Source organism: Vulpes lagopus, chromosome 22 (genome assembly GCF_018345385.1).
Source record: "Vulpes lagopus strain Blue_001 chromosome 22, ASM1834538v1, whole genome shotgun sequence".
Classification (NCBI taxonomy): domain Eukaryota; kingdom Metazoa; phylum Chordata; class Mammalia; order Carnivora; family Canidae; genus Vulpes; species Vulpes lagopus.
Window position 1 is genome coordinate 19,351,110 of NC_054845.1, and position 16,028 is coordinate 19,367,137.

Below are 16,028 nucleotides of genomic sequence, written 5' to 3' on the forward strand. Positions count from 1 at the left end.
AATTGCCAGCATCCATGATGCTGACTACTTATAAAACAGTGAAACGAAATCATCCAATTCATGTATCCTGTCTCATATCCTGCAGCCTTAAGGAGGCCCTTAGGCTAAGCTGTGGAAAGTTTTTTCTCAAGGCAGAGTTAGACCTACTAAGTCTTTTTACTTCATAACTGCTTAATTGAAAAACCTCTTCCAACATAAGAGAGAAGCTGTGTGTGTGTTTAGCAGTTTTATTAAGGCATACATGACATATAACATATTGCTCCTACATAAAGTGTACAATCAGGTGTTTTGACATATGCATGCAATTGTGAATTATGTACACAATTAGAGTAATGAATGTATCCATCAATTCCAAGACATCTCATGACCTTCTGTAATCTCTTCTTCCTGCCCCATCCCTCTCAGATAACCACTGGTCTGTTAATATATATTAGTTTGCACTTCTTAAAACTTTATACAAATAGAAACATATAGGATGTGCTCTCTCTTTATATAGTCTCTTTCACTTTGCATAATTATTCTGAGATTCATCTGTGTTGCTGTACAAATGTCCATTCATTTTTATTACTAAATATATTTCATTGTAAGGATATGCAATTTTTAATTTATTTTATTTTATTTTTTTTTAAGATTTTATTTATCAATTTATGAGAGACACAGAGAGAGAGAGAGAGAGAGAGAGAGAGAGAGTAAGGCAGAGACACAGGCAGAGGGAGAAGCAGGCTCCATGCAGGGAGCCCGATGTGGGACTTGATCCTGGGACTCCAGGATCATACCCTGGGCTGAAGGCAGGCACTAAACCGTTGAGCCACCCGGGGATCACTGCAACATTTTTTAAACCAGTCACTTATTGCTACACATTTATACTGTTTTCCATTTTGTGCTATTAAAATTAAGCTACCATAGGGGTGCCTGGGTGTCTCAGTCAGTTCGGTGTCTGATTCTTGATTTCAGCTTTGGTCATGATCTCAGGGTCGTAAGATCAAGCCCCGCATCAGGCTCTGCTCTCTGAGTGTGGAGCCTGTTTAAGCTTCTCTCTCTTTCTCTCCCTCTGCCTCTCCCCACCCAGCTCTCATGCACATTCTCTCCCTCTCAAATAAAATAAAATAAAGTAAATAAATAAAATAAAATAAAATAAAATAAAATAAAATATAAATTAAAATAAAATAAAATTAGAAACATCCATGCACAAGTCTTCATAAAGGCATATTTTCATTTCCTTTTAGTAAACACCTAAGACTAAAATGACTTGATAATATAGTAAGTATAGGATAAAGTTTTCAAAAAATGGTCAAATTGTTTCTCAAAGTAGTTGTACCATTTTACATTCCAGTAGTAATGAACTCAAGAATTAAGTTTCCCCTCATTTTTGCCAATTCTTGATATGGTCAGTCTGTTTAATTCCTAGTAGACACATGTAGACATGTTAACAATATTTGTTCTTCCAATCTATGATCATGGAATGTTTTTCTACTCATTTATAGTCTCCTCAATTTCTTTCATAAGTGTTCTATAGTTTTCAGAGTACAGATCCTTCACCAAAAGGTTAGGTTTATTTCTAGGTATCTTATGGGTTTTGGTGCAATTGTAAGTGGGATAAATTTCCTGATTTCTCTTTTTTCCGTCTTATTATATTGTTAGTGTATAGAAATGTTAGTGTATAGACTTTTGTGCATTGATTTTATATTTTTCCACTTTGCTAAATTCCTATACCAGTTCTAGCATTTTTTTTTTTTTTGCAGGATTCTTTTGGGTTTTCTACAGAGTATCATGTCATTTGCAAGGAGTGAAAGTTTGACATCTTCTTTGCCAATTTGGATGCTTTTTTTTCTTTCTTTCTTTTTATTGCCTGACTGCTGAGACTAGGATTTCCAGTACTGTGTTGAACAACAGTGGCAAGAGTGACATCACTGTCATATTCTGACCTTGGGGGAAACCTCACAGTTTTTCCCCATTGAAGATGCTCTCTTTCTAGCTCCTTTAGGTGTAAGGGTAGGTTGTATATTTGAGACTCTTCTGATTTCTTGAGGAAGACCTGTATTGCTATATACTTCCCTCTTAGGACCACCTTTTCTGTATCCCAAAGTTTCTGAACTGTCCTGCTTTCATTTTCATTTGCTTCCTTGTATTTTTTTTCTAATTCTAGTTCTCTTACTATTTCTATCACATTTGTAATTCCTTTCTCCACTGAAGTCCTGAACCCTTCAAAATCATCCATGAAGTTGGAATCAACTACTTCCAAACTCCTTTAACATTGATATTTTGACCTTTTCCCATGAATCACAAATGTTCTTAGTGGCAGCTAGGATGATGAATCCTTTCCAGAAGGTTTTCAATATATCTTGCCTCATTCATCAGAAGACTCACTCTCTATGGCAATTGTAGCCTTACGACATGTATTTCTTAAAGAATAAGACTTAAGAATCAAGATGGGCTTCTTGAACCACAGGCTGCAGAATGGATATTGTATAAGAAAGCATAAAAACAACATTAATCTCATATACCTCCGTCAGAACTCTTGGGTGACCAGGTGAATTATCAATGAATAGTAATATTTTGAAAGGCATCTTAATTTTTGAGTAGTAAGTATCAATAGTTGGCCCAAAATATCCAGTAAATCATGTTGTAAACAGATGTGCTGTCATCCAGGCTTTGTTGTTCCATTTAGAGAGCACCGATGGAATAGAGTTAGCATAATTTTTTTGGGTCCTTCGATTTTCAAAATGGTCAATGAACAATAGCTTTAACTTTAAGCCACCAGCTGTGTTAGCCCCTAACAAGAGAGTCAAGCTGTCCTTTGAAATTTTGAAGCTACACATTGACTTCTCCTCTCTAGCTATGAAATCCTAGATGGCATTTTCCCCCCCAACATAAGGCTGCTTCATCTACATTGAAAATCTATTATTCGGTATTTTAATTTTTGGATAACTATAAATTCATGTAGAGTTGTAAGTAATAATACAGAGAGATCCATGTTCTCTTTCCCCAATTTCCCCTAATGGTAAGATTTTGCAGAACTGTATAGTTCAGTAACACAAACAGAATATTTTTTTTAAGATTTTAGTTATTTATTCATGAGACACATGCACACAGAGGCAGAGACACAGGCAGAGGGAGAAGGAGGCTTCATGCAGGGAACCTGACCTGGGATTAGATCCCAGGTCTCTAGGATCATGTCCTGGGCCAAAGGTGGCGCTAAACCACTGAGCCACCCGGGCTGCCCCAGAATATTGACATTGATACAGTCAAATTACAGAAGATTCCCATCACACAAGAGTCCCTACTGTTGCACTATACAGATGCTATAAACATTTGTTTACAGTTTTTGTGTAAATATAAATTTACATTTGTATGGAATAACTGTTCAGGGGTATAATTGCTGAGTCATACGACAGGGGCATTTTAATTAATATGTGTTGTTGCTTTTGAGAATGTGCTGAGTAAGCTTTGTTCTAGAGTGGTTAAGCTGTTTTATATTCTCACCAGGAACACATGAATTGTCTCATATTTCTGTATCTTCTCTAGCATTTGGTTTTGTCATTTTTTAAATTCTAACCATTCTGATAGATGCATACTGATATCTCATGATGGATTTAAATTTTCATAACATGTATAATAACTGACATATGTATTTATTTTTAATTTTTTAAAAGATTTTATTTTTTGACAGAGAGACCGTGGGGGCGGGCAGAGAATCTCAAGCAGACTCTGACCTTGAACTTTCTTTCTTATTTTTTCATAATGTAGAGAAAGAGGGTTCTCTCATGGTACAAAAGAAATGTCAGTTGAAATGAAATCTTAACATAGGTTTTATTTCACTCATTCCCTAGATGTATACGTGACTTTCACTAACTTATAAAGATATAAGGAGTAAAAAACAGTGGTTCAATTAGGCTGACTGACCACAAATGTAAGATAAATTCTATTTAATATATAAAGAGCTAGAAAGAAGCAAAATATCTATGATATTAGCTAATATAAAGTTATAATACCCATTTTTATAAACATTATTCCATTTTAAGGTTATTTATAGTTTCATATTCTGCAACATGTATATATTTACATAAACTCCAATATATATCTGCATCAGAGTAAATCCTTAAAAGGGGGAAGAAGCTATAAAAGCAACTTGTAAATACAAAGTATATTAAAAAATCACATTGCACAGTATCATGAATCTGACTCTGCACTTATCACTTTCAAATCCTTATAGAAAATAAAATCAAGGCTTTAAATTCTTTGTCATCTTCTAAGTCTCTCAGATATACTGTCAATTTCTTCCTTTAGAATGTTGACAAAGCCATTAGTTCCCCCTGGGTACTGCCAATTTCATGCTATCCCATCAACCTTTTGTCTATTTCACCAAATGTATTAATTTTTTTTTTCAGGTTTGGAAGCCTCACAATCTTATTCCTTCTCCTTTTCTCTCCCAAGGGTGATAGACTCAATATGTGGAAAGGTGAAAGCTGTCTGCTTTGATTTTTCTGTTACATGCTTGGAACCATATGGAGAGGAGAATTTTAGCTTCACCAAAGCTCCTACCTTCTTTTCTACTGCCAACTGCCTCCCTTAGATGCTCCATTTTAAAACAGTTTTAGACCAAGATCTATTGGAAGAAAGTAATAGTAAACAGAAAACCACAATAATTACTTTCTTCTCATTTTTTCCAAACCACTAGATGATGGTATTGAAGGCTGGTTGATCATTTTCTCCAGACTGAAACCAAGAGAGGTGTCTCCCTACAGCACAGAACAAAAGGCCAAGGAAACTACTTTTTTGAAATTCTTCAGAGAAAAGAATTTTTCAATCACCACCCAGAATTCAACATTTCTCTGACCTCCCAGAGTTAAAGTCATATGGGAAGGACTAGAAGGCCTATTCGATGGTTTATAGTTCAAAAGGCCATTACAAACCTCTCTAAAGAAACTTTAGGGATGTAGTCATTAGGGAACCTTTAACTTGCCCTGTGTTTTCTCTGGAAGCTATAAAATAGATTTTTCTTTATCTCATCTGAATTGAACCTGTCTGTTAAAAATTTGGAGGGATAATAATGTGCTTAGTATTTCAACCTTTATATGGAATATCGAACCTGCTTTCATTAAAATAGAGGCAAGCTTAAACAATGGTCCTTGTTACGTGCTACATGTGTTACAGTAAATGCATTAGCTCATAATTTTGAAATACAGTACCTGTGTACAGGCACAAGCAGAAAAAATAGATTTTCTTTTATTGTACAAGACCATCTATGCTATTTGCATCACTTACCATATATATAGAGAGGCATGGTTTTTATTTAGAATATATTTGGAGAGATACCACTAATCCTTTTTTGCTTTTTAAGTCTAACAAATATGATTTAGTTGCAATAGTTCAGTTTTTGTGATCAGATCCTTACTCTATTATCAGCCATGTAGCCTCAGACAATTATTTACATGTTACTCATATGTAAAGTGAATGATAATATCTCCCTTTCAGGGTTATGATTAAGAGTGGACATCATATTAGCAGAGTATTTAATGCAGTATTAATTTAGCTACTTATCTAAATTAAGTCCTCAATAAGTATACCTAGGACCCCAGGATAGGACCTGAGCTCCAACCTTTGAGCCACCCAGGTGCCCCTTCTCATCTCTTTCCAAATGTCCAAATTGATTCACATGATAATTCAGCAAATATTTATTGAATGGATATTCAAAATCTTTTAGAGTTCCACAGGAATTTTGGTATTATTTCTTTCTCTTTTTGTGAAAAATGCCATTGGAATTTCGATAGAGAGTACATTGCATCTATATATGATGTTGGGTAGTATGGACATTTTAACAATATTAACTCTTCCAATCCATGAATGCAGGTTGTCTTTTCCATCTTTTATTCGTGTTTTCAATTTCTTTGACCAGTGTCTTATAGTTTTTGATGTACACATCTTTTACTTCTTTGGTTGAATTTATTCCCAAGTATTCCTAGGCTGTGGCTTTTTCATACACAGTCTTTATTATGTTGAGATTGATTTCCTCTGTTTCTTCTTATATCTAATTTGTTGAGAGCCTTTTCCCTGAAAGGATGTTAGATTTTGTCAAATGCTTTTTCTTCATCTATTGAGATGATCATAATTCTAGTCTTTCATTCTGGTAATATGGTGTATCACATTTACTGATTTGCATATTTTGAATCATCCTTGCACCCCAGGGATAAATCCCACTTGATCATTGTGAATAATTCTTTTAAGGTGCTATTAAGTTCAGTTTGCTAACATTTGGTTGAGAATTTCTGCATCAATATCATCAGGTATATCAGTTTGCAATTTTCTTTTCTTATAGTGTCTTTATCTGGTTTTAATATCCAGACAATGCTGGCCTTGTGAAATCATTTTGGGAGTGTTCTCTTCAATTTTTTGAAAGAGTCTGAGAAATATTGGCATTAATTCTCTTTAAATATTTGTAGAATTCACCAATAACAACATCTGGTTTGGGGCTTTTCTATGACGGGAGGGATTTTTTTAAAGACTTTTTTTTTTAGGATTTTATTTATTTATTCATGAGAGACACAGAGAGAGAGAGGCAGAAACACAGGCAGAGGGAGAAGCAGGCTCCATTTAGGGAGCCTGATGTGAGACTTAATCCTGGACTCTAGGATCACGACCTGAGCCAAAGGTAGATGCTCCACCACTGAGCCACCGAGGAGTCTCTATGATGGGAGGTTTTTGAAGACTGATTCAATCTCCTTACTTGTTTGTTGAGATCACCTGTTTTTTTTTTTTTTTCATGATTCAAACTTCTTAAGTTGTATGTTTCTAGTAACTCATCCATTTTCTCTAGATTGTCTAATGTGTTGCCATATAATTGTTCATCGTAATCTCTTAATGATCCTTTGTATTTCTGTGGTATTGTATTTCATTTATACATTACCTGAGTCCTCTTTCTTTTTACCTTGGTAAGTGTAGCTGAAGTTTTGCCAATTTTGTTTCTCTTTTCAAAAAGCCACTTTTTATTTTATTAATACTTTTATTGGTTTTCTATTCTGTATTTCATTTATTTCTGTTCTGATCTTTGTTATATCCTTCTTTCTGCCAACTTTGGACTTCATTTGCTCTTGGATTTCTAATTCTTGAGGTGTAAAGTTAGGTTGTTTATTTGAGATCTTTTCTTTTCTTTCTTTTTCTTTTAACATAGGCATTGATTGCTATAAACTTCTCTCTTAGCACTTGTTTTGCTGCATCACATGAGTTTGGTATGATGTATTTCCCTTTTTGTTTAATTAATTTATTGATTTCTCTTTTGATTTCATTTTGGATGAATTGGTTGTTATGTAGTGTAGTGTGTTAACTTCTAATACTTGTGGACTTCCCAGTTTTCCTCCTATTATTGATTTTTAATTTCATATCATCATGGTCAGAAAAGATCATTGGTATGACTTTGATCTTATAAAATTTGCTAAGACTTGTCTTGTGACCTAATGTATGTTGTACCTTGGAAAATGTACCATATGTGCTTAGAAGAATATACATTCTACTACTGTTGGAATGGAATATTCTTTATATGTCTGTTCGGTCCAGGAAGTCTAAAGTGTAGTTCAAATCCAATGTTACCTACTGAGCTTTTGTATATATGATTGATTCATTGTTGGAAGTGGGGTATTAAAGTCCTCTACCACGATTTTATTGCTGTTGATTACCCTCTTCAGATATGTTCAGATGTTCTGTTGTTGGTTACATGTATATTTACAATTGCTATATCCTTTTGGTGAATTGGTCACCCTATCAATATATAATGACTACCATTGTCTCTTGTTACTTTTTTTCTTGTTATATTTTTTAATTAAATTCTACTTTGTCTTCTATAAATATAGCTATATCTGGTTCCTTTTAGTTTCCATTTATGTTCTCTTGCCTAAAATAATCTGAGTTGGGCTTCTGTCATTAAAATAGCACTGTATTAATTTATTTTTGCTATTGTAACAAATAACCAAAACTTGGTCACTTTAACACACAAAAATTTAGTGTCTTAGAGTTCTGGAGGTCAGAGTCCGAGATGTGTCTTAATGGACTAAAATTAAGGTGTCATCAGGGCACACTCTTTCTGGAGGCTTCAGGGAATAATATGTTCCTTGTCTCTATCAACTTCTAGAGGCCACCTTGGCATTCCTTGGCTTTGTAGCTATATTATTCCAATCATTGCTTCTTCCATGATTACTTTGCTTTCTCCTTTAGTCAAATGTCCCACTTTCTCACTCTAGAAGGACACATACAACTACATTTAGCCCCACCCAGATAACCCAAATTAATTTTTCCCCTATTAAGATTCATAACTTGTTCACATCTGCAAAGTCTCTTTTGTCATATAAAATAACATTCACAGATTTTGGGGATTAGGATGTGGACGTGCTTGAGGGTAGGGTTATCATAAAACTGTATTGTGGTGACCTCTATAAGCAGGGAAAGTTGTATAGATTGTGTGTATATTATTATATATGGAATGGCAGTATAGTCTTTGTAACATGTTAGAATGAGTTAAAACTAGAAAAAAGATAGGTAAGATAGGAGCAGGGGAGTAACTGGTAAGACATATTCACTCCCCATATTGAATACATTTAACAGACATGACCCAATGCTTTATTTAGCCTTAAGTGTTCTAGTTACTATATGTCTAACTTGATGGGACTCGGGAAGAAAATTCTAATAGGAGAAGATGACAGGCAGCAGTGACAAAATATTAGAAAGTCCTTGAATATTCTTACAAGACTGAGCACATTATAAAGTACCTCTCAGAAGGCACATTAACTGTAAAAAAAGTAAAATAAATTTCTGAGTATTTTGTTGAAACTCTACATAACATTTAATAGTACAATATATTGTAGTATAATTACTCAATGAATTTGTAAACTATCATTAAATATTCTCTCATTTTATGGAGTATGTTATGTTAGTAAAAAGAAAAATAGAATACTATTTGTAGGATGTTTTTCAAAGTTCATTCTTTATCTTTGTCTCCAAAAACTATTCTTTGTTTTTTCCAAAAACTATTCTTAAATAAATAGTTTTAAGTTACTCAACTGCGAATTTTCCTACCATACATTCTTTTTGAGGAAATAGACCCTCACAAGAAGAATGAATTATCAGGACACTATGCTTTTAAATACATTTCTGACTACAGAATAATAGGGAGAATAATAAGGGATGTGACTGAGTAGAGTAGTTTCTCAAACAATTTCTCATAGATATTTGCCTTGGAATGATCTGATAGGTCTTAAAAATGCAGACTCCTGGGCTTCAAACTACTATTTGTATTCATTTCCTAGGGCTGGTGTAATGAAATGCCACAAATAACAGTGGCTTAAAATAACAGAAATTTATTCTCTCACACTTCTGGATTTCATAATCAGTGTTGGCAGGCTGGTTCCTTCTTGGGGGCTCAAAGGAGAATCTGCTCTATGCCTCTTCCCTGGTTTCTAGTGGCTGCCACCAATCCTTGGTGTTCCTTGGCTTACAGCTGCATAATGCCAGCCTCTGTCTCTGTTATTGCTTGGCTGTCTTCCTCTGTGTGTGTGTGTGTGTGTGTGTGTGTGTGTACATGTCTTTACATGGCACTCTCCTATCTGTATGTATCTGTCCCTGTGTCTCCTCTTCTTATAAGGACTCCAGTCAGATGAGACTGAGGATCCACTCTACTCCTGTATAACCTCATTTTAATTTACATCTTAATTGCATCCACAAAGACCCTGTCTCCAAATAAGGCCATATTCACAGGCACCAGGCTTTAGGACTTTAGTGCATCTTTTGGAGAGCTACAATACAAGCCACACACTTTCTAAGCAACAATCCCTGGAAACTGAAGTCCAGAATTCTCCATTTTTAATAATTAAAAGCTGTTGCTATAAAATTTCTCAACTACTAATCTAGTAGCAAGTCAGATTGAAATGTTACCATTTATAATAAAAACTGAAGCCTGCAGTAACCCTGGGTTTTGTACATGAGAGGCCCTCCATTCTTTCAGAATTGCCAGATTTACAAAATAGAAGGAGTGTCATTTGTGAAATTACTACTGTTTTAATAAGAACACAGAGAATATTTTATAGTATTGTCGGTAATTAGATTTTGCGCTATTTCGAATACAATAAGAAGCTCTTCTTTGCAGTTTCTTTTTTTTTACAAAGCAGAGTGTATTAATGTGTTTCTTTAGTAACTTAAAGAAGACAATCTTAGAAGTACAATTAAGATTTTCTATCTTCTGATTACTTAGAAGAACAATGACTTCACTATATCCTAAGCTATACACTGTAAGTTTTGTACTGAGTTATGTTTTACTGAAAAGTTTGGCAAAGTTTATTAATCTTCTAGTGAAGATTGGCTATGAGGCCCAACAGATGATTCTCTTTCTTGGGAAATGTACATTTATTCAAGATAGTATGGGCTGGACTTGGAGTGCATAAATTAAAGGCAAAAGGGATAGAGAGAAAGTAAGAAAACCTACAATCTTAGCAATATTTTTTTTAAACAAGATAAACCTCAATTTATAATCAAAATTCATTTTTCTATAAGATACAACTATTAGAGGTGATAATGATAATACCAATTGTGATTTTATAGAAAGTCAACGCTACTTGTGATGTTACAAAAACTAAAACGCTTACTATTTTGTAGTTATTGTCACTATCACCAGAGTAAAACAAAAGAATATGCTAAGCAAATGTTGTATTATTATCCATTGGTGTAAAATACCCTGGATTCCCCACTCATCTCTTTGTCCTGATTAAATTCTGGACATTCAATGACTCCCCATAAACTTGGATCATGCTGTTTGTCATTCAAAGGATTCAGTTCTTGGACATTAACTATAGTTTTCATTCTTCTTTTTTTCTAGATTCATGTCCAAAGAGGAGGATTTTTCAACTATCACATTTCAGGAACATCAGAATCATAGATAAATGTAGAAGGTTATATTTGTTTTATATTCTTTGTACAAAAAATGTACCCCTCCTCACCAAATATCTGCCTCCTGAAATACTAACCTCAAATTAATATTTTGTGGGTATTTTTTATAAAGGACAAAGTCTGTTACTTATAAAGTTGATTTTTAAATGTTTTAATTAAAAGAGTAAAGAAAAAGGTGTTTAGAGGAGTCTCAAGCATAGACTTTTTTTATCCATTTAAAATCTCATCAGATCATTTATAAACTCCTCAACATCTAGGCTCCTCGTAATAATCATTCTTATTTCTTCCATGTCTACCAAACGGTTTATGTGTACCTGCACACTTAAAATTTGCCACCTTGATAACGTGAATTTTCTTCTGCCTTAAGAAGACCGTTGTTATTTCTCCTTCCTTTTCTGTTCCCCAAGAAGGAATGTTTCATTAAATAAAATTAAATATTGTATCTTTATACCACATAGTATGTCTATAGTATGTATAAACTATTTAATGTATTTTTAATAGGAAAAAATATAATTGTATAATAATAACTAGCACAAATTTAACACTTGCTTTGAGCCGGGCATTTAGTGAAGTCGGTACTATTATTAACCCCATATCCAAATGATAAAATTGAGGTTCATAAATGTTAAATAGCTTACCAAAGGCCAAACATGTAATAAATAGTTTTCTTGGGATTAAAGCCCAGGTCATTTGGCTCTAGAGTGTGTACCTCAACATTATGCTGCTTTGGGTATGTTTCAGTAAATCATCAGGTTTTCTTATGAAAATCAATCACTTTCTTTTTACTTGAAGGAAATCAAGGTGAAATGAAGAGCACAGATTTTGAAATTGGATAGACCTTGGGTTCAAATCCTGAATATGATTTTTAATAGCTCCAAACAGTGGGAATATTATTCGACTTTCTGAACAACTATATATTCATTTGCAAAATAGGGATAATTATACTTTATAAGGTTGTGGTAAAGATGAAATTAAACTACACAGATCGAGAGATAGAACCTGGCATCCTTTGCCATTTAGCTGAAATATTGCAGACCGTAAGATTAGTGAGAAGAGATGAATTATTCAATAAATTATGTTTGATCAATATCCTAATCAATTAAAGTTTTTTTTAAAAGAATCACATGCTATACCAAAACTTCTAGACGGATTAAAACTGTCAATATGGTTTTTAAAATACTGGAAGTAAAAGACTAAGGCAATTCCAAGATCATAAACATAAAAAGGAAAAGAACAATTCATCCACTTAACTAGATAAAAACATGTTTGTTTATCAAAAGGCAAAATTTCTTAAATCACCTCTGAGAGGAAAAGTTATACATAACACATTCAAGAGATAAAAATTTAATGCATTTAATTTGTGATGAGGTCTTTCAAATCCAAAAGGAAAAGACCAACTCCCAGTTGAAGATAATGGAAGCTTATGACTGACTAATTTACAAGAGAAGAAACTGAAATGCTCATTCAACATATAAGAAGAGACACTATGTCAGCCAAAAAAAATATGAATTTAAAAGGCCTCTTTTTCATATTTCAGATCACTGAAATTTAAAACCAAGGATAATATCCAGTGTTGTACAGAGCAGTGGAAAATATTCTTTATCAAACATTGTTTAGGACAGACAAATGTAAATTGACCTAGCATTTTTGAAAGATACAGAAAAATACACCAAAATGTATCATAAATAATCTCATTTACACAGAAATCCCAGTTTGTTTGTTTGTTTGTTTTAAGATTTTGTTTATTTATGCACCACAGACACAGAGAGAGAGAAACAGAGGGAGAAGCAGGCTCCTTGCAGGGAGCCCGATGTGGGATTCAATCCTGGGACTCCAGGATCACTCCCTGGGCCAAAGGTAGGCGTTAAACCGCTGAGCCACCGAGGGGTCCCAGAAATCCCAGTTCTAAGTATTTAGCCTAAAGAAACGATTGCACATTGCAAAATGCTTTATGACCTAAGAGTCACATTATGGCAATACTGGTAATATGAAAAATACAAAATAAATTAAATTACCATTAATAATGGCACTTACTCAATAGCTATTTTATATGTTTCTTTTTAAAACAATAAAGTAGAACTCTGCCATGGAAGATGCTCATAATATATTAAGTAGAGACATGGATGGAGTTTAAATATATATGTTATTATATCATTTATAAATGAAGAGCTATGCTTCATTATCTTATATCAATAAACAAAAATATATATTCTTCTTACACATGTCTATTGTTTTAATTTCTAACAATGATAATTAGAAAAATAAATGTATTTCCATTTTGAAAAGTTAATTATGAATTTAGATTCTCTCTTGTTTATGTTGGGTTTAAGTACATATGTACAAATATTTTTATAATAAAGGTATATGTGTTCAAATGTAACTCAGATTTGAAGAATTAGCATAGTATTTGTCTCTTTACTGTTTATGTTTTGGTGTTAAAAGTTTATGTTTAAATATTTTAAGAAATTTCAAATACTTTCATTAACCTGCTCTAAAACTCCTTCCAGGGGGACCTGGGTGTCTCAGTTATTAGGAAGCTGACTCTTGATTTTGGCTCAGCTCCTGATCTCAAGGTCCTGGGATAGAGCCCTGCATCAGTGAGGAGACTATCTGAGATTCTCTCTCTTCCTCTCTCTCTCTAAAATAACTAAATGAATCTTTTTTAAAAAAATAAAATTAAAAAAATAAAACTCCTTCCAACCAGTACTGTCATTTTGCTCCTGCTATAACCATACAAATAAAGAGGAAAATGTTCTAGCTTTTCATATCCTAGAGTTTCTTCAATCTCAATCTCTTCAAATTAAAAAGTCTGCTTTGAAATTTTTGACTTAAAATTGTACAATTGCTCAAGCCACTTTCATACTTTACAGATGAGGTGAAGTTTTCCTTTTGTTGTCATTACTGCTTAAATCATGTTGAACTCCAAAAACACAGTTAAAAATCAAGGCTGCCTTCTCTTTTAAGTTAGCAAGCCAATGTTCTGATTTAGATCAGAGTTATTTTATGGTGATTGTGTGTGTGTGCACGTACATGTGTGTATGCACACGCATACATTCTAGTGGTATGTACATGCATACATGTAATGTGTCCACATTCATATATTTATGCTTCATGCTTGTGTTTGTATCTTGTGGCGAATATGTGTGTGTTTGTGGATATCTTGTATGTGCAAAGTATATTAAGAGGATGTCTAAAAATGCAATATGTGCAGTACATTTAAAATGAAGCAAATATTTAAGTTTTAGCATTTGCAGAGGGTACTATGGATGATAAAAAGGCTTTAATCACGTGAGGAACCATTGTAGCTTAATGTAAACATCACAGCATTCTCTCTAAAGTTGTTTATAGGGTAATTACGTTTCTGAAAATGTCGGATCCAATGTACTATTAGACTAAAGTTCAAATTTTGATCAATGGATTTCATGCAAAAACTGTTCTAAGATGTTACAATTTTTTTTTAAAGAAGGACAAACAGTGTATGTTCTCATTCATTTGGGGAATATGAATAATAGTGAAAGGGAATATAAAGGAAGGGAAAAGAAATGTTGGGAAATATCAGGAAGGGAGACAGAACATAAAGACTCCTAACTCGGGGAAACGAACTAGGGGTGGTGGAAGGGGAGGAGGGCGGGTGTTGGAGGGGAATGGGTGACGGGCACTGAGGTGGACACTTGACGGGATGAGCACTGGGTGTTTTTCTGTATGTTGGTAAATTAAACACCAATAAAAGTTAATTAAAAAAAAAAAAAAAAAAAAAAAAAAAAGAAAATGCTTAGTTGTTTTTTTTGTTTGTTTGTTTTTTGTTTTTTTTACTAAAGCACCACAAAACTGTGTTTCTCCTGCTTCATTTCTTCCCCAAACTGAAAAGTTAACTCTAAGTGCATAGAACAAGAAAATACATCCATGGTCTGAAAGGGCTAAACTCAATCTGAGGCATAACACTGAAAATTGAAAAAAAAAAAAAGTTAACTTCTAGTTTATTGTTATTATTTACTTTTTTGGTTGCACAAAAAGTTTAGAAGTTTTAAAGAAATATGGGATAGTTACATCTTTTTTTCTTATCTTGCTTCGTTTTTTGGTTTTTTTTTTTTTGTTTTTTGTTTTTTGTTTTACATTCAGTTTCCTTTTGCATTTTCTTCTTCCCATTAGCTTTTTTATTTGGTTCACAAAAGATGAAAGTAGTAAATGAGGGTTTATAAATGATTAAATAGATCAAGGAAGAATGTGTTTCTCTGATTCTTTTATTTTTCCTTAGGTTTTCTTATTTTCAGAGTTAAATCTTATCTCTAAAAGGTAGGAATAAGGGGTGCCTAGGTGGCTCCACAGTTTGGTGCCTGCCTGTGGCCTTGGGTGTGATCCTGGCGACTGAGGATCGAGTCCCACATCAGGCTCCCTGCATGGAACCTGCTTCTCCCTCCGCCTGTGTCTCTGCCTCTCTGTGTGTGTGTCACTCATGAATAGATGAAAAAATCTTAAAAAAAATAAAAGTAGGAATACTATCATTTTATTTTTGTTTTATTTTGTTTTTTGAAGGAGGTAGGAGAAAAGAAGACTATCACTCTGACTTAGGGAAATAGTTCTAAATTTGTTGAAGAAGACTATTTTACTTCTATGAATGATCTATTTTGTCTAGGGTACAAACACACAGATAGTAATGTGGGGTAGGAAGCTTACGTACTAGAAAAAAGAAAAACAGTTTTCTGTCAGAAATCAGAAAGATATGAAACCATGGAAATAATCCAGGCTAAATAAAAGGATAAATAGTATTCAATGAGAATATACATATTTTGATATAAGATTTTATATTTGATTTTATGTGGAACAGAAGAATGAGCTCACTGAAAACAAAAAATGCATTTTACAATATAGTTTTTCTCTGAAAAATATTTTTAAAGGTCCAAAGCAGCTACAAGTGTCCTCGCAAATTATAAATTATATTTTATGAATACTGCTATCCTGAGCAGTATATATTATATATATTATATATATATTATATATGTGTGTGTATGTATATATATACTTGTATATATATATACATATACATATATATACACACATATATATATATATATATATACACATTTGTGACTATTTCAAAGGTA

At 33.4% G+C, this 16,028-nt stretch overlaps 1 protein-coding gene across 7 annotated transcripts in view; it reads right to left on the reverse strand.

Moving 5' to 3' along the window:
- ERBB4 (erb-b2 receptor tyrosine kinase 4) overlaps positions 1-16,028 on the reverse strand; it is a 1,096,742-nt gene that overhangs the window by 270,712 nt on the left and 810,002 nt on the right. The gene's annotated exons all lie outside the window — the stretch shown is intronic.